The sequence below is a fragment of the Octopus bimaculoides genome, chromosome 3 (genome assembly GCF_046866305.1).
Source record: "Octopus bimaculoides isolate indiv1 chromosome 3, ASM4686630v1, whole genome shotgun sequence".
NCBI lineage: Eukaryota > Metazoa > Mollusca > Cephalopoda > Octopoda > Octopodidae > Octopus > Octopus bimaculoides.
The window spans coordinates 166,756,496-166,762,827 of NC_142930.1; positions in this window are offsets into that span (position 1 = coordinate 166,756,496).

The window sequence follows — 6,332 nt, forward strand, 5'->3', positions numbered from 1 at the left end:
TCGTACTTAAGAGAGTGGCATTTATTTTTTTGCCCTCCTTCTTGACTATTGTTTGGTCAAAGCAGGACACATCATTAATTATATAGCACCTGTGGTGCATCTTGTCGACTACCACTAGGTCCGGTCTGTTATGCTCTAGCACCTGATCTGTTTGGATTGGGAAATCCCAGGGGATTTTGGTAGTCACTAATATTCTTCTTCTTCTTCTTCTTCTTCTTCTTCTTCTTCTTCTTCTTCTTCTTCTTCTTCTTCTTCTTCTTCTTCTTATTATTATTATTATTATTATTATTATTATTATTATTATTATTATTATTATCGCCCATGTGGAAAATAAACGAAATAATAATCATTATTATTATTGTTATTGTGGTTATTGTAGACGCAGCCTATTATAAGAAATTGATATTTATTATAAATTGGATTTTTAATCAGGAACCGAGATAGACCGGATGGTTTACTTTTAAAGCAAAGCGGTGCAACAAAACGAATAAATCACTTTAAATGCCAATTTGTAACAGAATATTTCTAGTTTTATTTGAATTTTTTTAAAACTCCAAACTCGATCCGATTCTTGAAGCGGAACAGGAAAATGTGCGAAACACGTTAAATGTTATCGGATCTAACAAAGAAAGGAGTGGTTACTGCGAGATTGGAATAGTGAAGAAGCCACGAGGCCAGATTTGAAATTCTGGTGGGTGTAGATGTTAGAAATATAGAGTTTATGATTTGGTTTTTACTTACTGCCAGACAGATAACCAAGTGAGATTTAATTGGAATCTATTTGCCATTCTTATTCTATATTTCTTTCCACCTTCCGATTGCACTAGCGTTCATTCTATGGCAGACACTCACTCATCCCCAGGACTTATTCTTTGTAAGCCTAGTACTTATTCTATCGGTCTCTTTTGACGAACTGCTAAGTGACGGGGACGTAAACACACCAACATCGATTGTCAAGCGATGGTGGGGAGACAAACACAGACACACAAATATATACATACATACATAATACATACATACATACATACATACATACGTACGTACGTACATACATACATACATACATACATACATACATACATATATATATATATATATATATATTTGTGAAAAGGGCGGACGTTGTCTCACAAGCAGTTGCGCAGGCAAAAGTGTTAGCAAATGTGGTCAGATTGACCTGAAAATTTGCAGACGTATGTTAAAAGTGCTGGGGAGTTTGCATGGCAACTTTGAGTTTGCTCAATTGAAAGGCGTCGCCTCTAGGGCAAAATTCCTCATCTTTAAAATGTGGTCCAAGTACACCCGAGTGAAATCAGCTTATAATACTAGTATATATATATATATATATATATATATATATATATATATTTGTGTGTCTGTGTTTGTCCCTGTACCCTCGCTTGACCACCGATGTTAGTGTGTTTACGTCACCGTAACTTAGCAGTTCGCCAAAAGAGATTGTTAGTATAAGTACTAGGCATACAAAGAATAAGTCCTGGGGTCGATTCGTTCGACCGAAGGCGGTGCTCCAGCATGGTCTCAGTCAAATGACTGAATCAAATAAAAGAATATATGTGTTGTGTGTGTGTGTGTATGTGTGTGTGTGTGTGTGTGTGTGTGTGTGTTTATATAAGTATGCTTGTATATGTGTGTATACATACATATTTATTCAATGTCACCATGACAAATATAAGTGATTTCCGTGTTAATGTGAAATTACGGACAACCACCATTATTTTAAGCCATGAATATTTGTCAATGATTATTTTGACATTTTGGCAAATGTCAAAATAACAGAAGAGTTTCTAGATAAATGTTTGTTTTAAATAATCTATCCACACTAAAACCGCTTCAGTGGGCCTCATACGCTGCAATTAAGCTGATCCACTTCAAAGTTGTAGGTCAAAGATAATGGAAACGTATTATCTATTAATGACCGAACAATAACCTCCCCCACTTGAAGAGAGAAAATGCACAAACGGACTGATTTATTTCATAGGTGTGTTAGATTTCAAAGTTAGCGGTTGGAATATATTTGGAAATTTCTGGAAATGAAAGAATTGATTGAGCTCAATGCTTCGGTCGTCCTCTAAAGGAAGTTAGTTACAAAAAAAAAAAAAAAGGCCAGAGTTTCTGTGTTTATATTCTAGAATCACAGGAATTATTTTAGCGAGTAAGGCCAGTCGTAACGACTGCGGAGGACATTTGATGTTAGGTTCATATGGCAAGTTTAAAGCGTTTGGAAGTTTGGTGCGTCTAGGCTTTCAGCTTTTATTCCTTCCAGTTGATTGGTGACTTGATTCGATCAGAAATATCTTGCTTCCTAACACCTATTTGTACATGTATATAATATACATATATAAGTACAGGACGTCACCAACGGTGCAAATAACATGAAATACCTAAACAAACGCGAGTAAAACGAGGGAAATACGTAAACAACGAGAAAAAAAAACATGGAAAGCAGCTCAAGTGAACACAGAGAAAGGACCCTTCATCAGTTGTCGGCTGTCTATCTACTCCTCATTTCGAGCATTCATATATATGGACCAGAACAGTTTGATTCAAATTCCGTGCTACTTAAATTTTCAAGGTCCACTGGAAATTCGAATGAAAACAGAGGTACAGAAAAGTCCAAGATGGCTACCGGCGGATGGGCTACAAATGGTCAAGGAAGGTCATGTGATGTCACAGTTTTAATGCTGGTAGTACAGCAACAATACTTCCTTGGGAAAAAGGCCGCGTGGTGAACAGGAAATGGACCACGTGGGCGGGTTGGTGCGACTGAGTCTATAAATAAGAGAGTAAGCATATGAACTTCTATGCGCGTATACGCAAATGTATGTGAGTGCGTGGGTGTATGTATGCATGTATGTATAAGATTGTGTGGATATATGCGCGCGCATGCAGATGTGTGCGTGTATACCTGCATGCGTATGTGTATGTGTGTGCATGTGTAGGTTTGTGCAGATGTGCGAGTACGTACGTATATATGCATGAGTGCGTGTACGTATGTGTGTATGAATGTGCATGTACGTATGAAATTATGTAGATACATGCCTACAGACGAAAACGGACGTGTGTATGTGTGTGTGTGTATGTATTTGTTTATGCGGATGTGCGAGCGCGTACGTATATATGTCTGTGTGTATGTATTTGTATGTATTTGTGTATGTGTGTGTATACATATGTTTGCGTACATGCATATGCACGCGTGCGTGCATGCATACTGGTGTGGGTGAGCATAAACAAGGAGTGTGGATTTGCCGGTGGACAGGAATACACCGGCGATGGGGGGGGGGGGGGGTTATCGGCCCTGTTCATGGCGGTTGACGACGGTGACATTGCAGCAGCTAGTACAGGGAAACAACTGGTACTAAGGTGTTAAATCCGAGTTGTCGACGGCCAGTTGCTTGAAATTTGCTAGAAGGGTGACAGCGATAGAACTGACCGTATTTCCTGTTGATGGATACTGCGAGTTGGTAAAGGTTGTGCAGTCTTTCATGGAAGCAGAACTACTAATTACGGGCGCCGGGTAAATGTGATGGCGCCCTGTCGACGATAGTGCACTTGATGCCAGGTGTTTCGTTTCGGAGGCCACGGAGTCTCCAGAGAAAGTGAGACAGGGAAGTAGAATTCTTTCTGTCTCTGCATCTGAGTGAGTGCATGTGATGTGAGTATCTTCCTTTGAATTCGTTGGCTGTCATACCCATATAGTCCCTAGTGATGCCATTGAATGGTATGAATATTGCTCTGTAGACTATGGCCCTGGAGAGGCAGGATCCTCCTTGAAGGCAGATGGTAGGGTTTCGGAAGTTGCAGGTTGGTGGTTGTGTGTGTGCATTTTTGCGTCTGTTGATGCGTGCAATATTAGATGCGATGTTGTCTAAGCAGGCGTAGGTCACCTTGACAGTGTGGGGGTTAAAGAACTTGTTATACATTTGGCCTCTGGGGAAATGCTTCTTAATTAACGACAGGAAGTTCCTAGCTACGTTGGTAGAAACTTCTAGGTTGAACGGGAGATTGAACCAGATACTTTTTCTCTTCTTAATCCACTTGGGGTGTGGGGAGGGGCTTTGGAGCTCCTCCCCATAGTGAGCTCTGTGAACTCGCTCCTAGCGAGAGCATCGTTGTAGTGGGTGGGAGGAAGCCCTATTAAAAACCCCCCTGTTGGCCGAACAAGGTTTCTACTTACAGCGGGGATGGGGGGTGATTCAAGTTTTTGTGGATATATTACGTTTCCTCATTAGGCTTCCTGTAGGAGAGGGAATATGTTTCCTTAAACATATTCCTCTCTCAGACACTTATTGTAGTCGTCCTTCAGCTTTTCTAAGCCCTGTAAAAAAGAATTCGGAAGGTTGGGTCTCCAGCCAGGCCTTTCGCGACACCCATAACATACACACAATACACACACACGCACGCACACACGCACATGCACACATACACACACACGTACGCGTGCACACAAACACATGCACACAAACGCATACCAGCACACACACACATAGACACACGCGTTCACACACACACACACACACACACACACACACACACACACACACGCATATGGTGGAAATGAACGATCATAAAACAACTGGAAACAAGCGAGGAATATTTCCGACTTTCACTATGTTTAAATAACCATTTCCAATCGCTTGCAGATCCTTTCATCATCAGATGCCCACACTGAATTCATTTCAACTTTATTGAGCTCTTTTTATTGCATCAAATCCTGATTCCGTATTGACCCTTCAAAGACTGCATTGTGTAGAGTAAGACAACCTTCAGCCTTAATTCTTACGGTAAATCGTCAGCGCATTCAGCGCACCCACAAGCACACACACACACACACGAGACGCATCTTATTAATAAACATACAGTTTAGTCTGACTGCGAAGTGTACGAAAAGTAGTTACGCCACAGTTTTTATCTCTTCGTAGACAGAAAAAAAGGCGCCATAGCACGATCACATGGAGACATGTAGGATATGGTACATGTGAAAAAAATCTGATTGATTTAAATTTAGAATATTTCCCTGCACTAAGAGCATTGCACCAAATGGCTGGCTAATATATTTCCTACACTACAGACACACATGCATACGTATACATACATACATACATACATATATACATACATACATACATATATTCATACATACATACATACATACATACATACATACATACATACATACAAGTACATACATATATTTAAACATATGAATATACACTCTACCCGCAGGCACGCACATGAACACATACAGGCACTTATACATAAACACATATGTATACATTCATATACACAAAAACACATGTTTTGCCGTATATATATGTTTGCATGTTTGAGAGTATATAAACTATTGAAATGGCGACGAAAGCGTTGATGAGGTGTCAGATGTCGAGTCTAATGGCTGATGTAAGGAACAGTAATAGAAATCTCCCACTGCGCCTCCCATTGGCTTTTATTTTTTGTGAATTCTAATGACTTTATCAGCGGCAAAATCCCTTCTGCTCTCGGTTGTATGTAAAGTAGTACACTAATGCAATTTTCGGCTATTTACCGATACATCTTGAGGTGCCTGTTCTACGTAAATCCATTGGTTATTCGTTTAACAACGCATGTTCTTTCCATGTGCGTAGATAATACAAAAAAAAAAGAAACAAAACGAAAAAGAAAAAATGAAAAGCTATCGCAAATAGAAAAGTTCATCCTAGGAATATCAAAGAATAAAACCAGATTCTAAAACCAACTCATCATTCCAAAAGAAAAAAAAATTGTGCAGACGAAATGTATACAGATAATTTGATGTTAATTCCTCAAACGAAGAATCTAAAAATGAACGCTACGTATACACCGCACACGTTTATACATCCTCTAACAGATACAAAATAACACTCACCTAAATATACATACCTTACTAGCCATTTATTTACAAGATTGCATGGTATGTATATAGATGTAAGTTTGTAAGTAGAATATGTGCGTGCGTGTATATATATATGTATATGCATATATATATATATGTATATGCATATATATATATATATATATATATATATATATATATATATGTATATGCATATATATATATATATATATATATATATATATATATATATATATATATATATATGTGTGTGTGTATGTATATGCACACAAACACACACACATATATGCATGTATATATGATATGTATGTATATTTGGGCATACAACCAATAGACAAACAAAGCAATGTACACCACAGATAATATAATAGACATTTATTCAACCAATCTAACAGCCTCGCTTAAAAATAACATATTATTCATTGTCTGACGTATATATGTG